Source organism: Fukomys damarensis, unplaced genomic scaffold (genome assembly GCF_012274545.1).
Source record: "Fukomys damarensis isolate Sample0158 unplaced genomic scaffold, DMR_v1.0_HiC HiC_scaffold_24, whole genome shotgun sequence".
Taxonomy (NCBI): Eukaryota; Metazoa; Chordata; class Mammalia; order Rodentia; family Bathyergidae; genus Fukomys; species Fukomys damarensis.
In genome coordinates, this window is record NW_022900936.1 from 43370128 (window position 1) to 43370354 (window position 227).

The 227-nt window shown below is 37.4% G+C and overlaps 1 protein-coding gene across 6 annotated transcripts in view; it reads left to right on the forward strand.

Annotated features, from left to right (window-relative positions):
- The window catches only part of St3gal6 (ST3 beta-galactoside alpha-2,3-sialyltransferase 6), a 57379-nt gene that overhangs the window by 55520 nt on the left and 1632 nt on the right, over positions 1-227 (forward strand). The window lies entirely within an intron of this gene.

Consider the following 227-nt stretch of genomic DNA (forward strand, 5'->3'; position numbering starts at 1 on the left):
TCAAGGAAAACTTTGAACGGTTGAGGGCTTCACGAAGATGTTATAGAAAGCTACCCAGGGCTGAAACTAGGACAGCAACTCCCTATTTGTGGGCTTTAGAGCCTTGGGAAAACTTTATGGTTATTGCCAAGTGTTATCAAACCCACATAGGGACCAAGACTTATTTAGGACATCACATTTGTACCAATCAAATATAAATCATACTTTTATATTTAAATGCTGTTTAT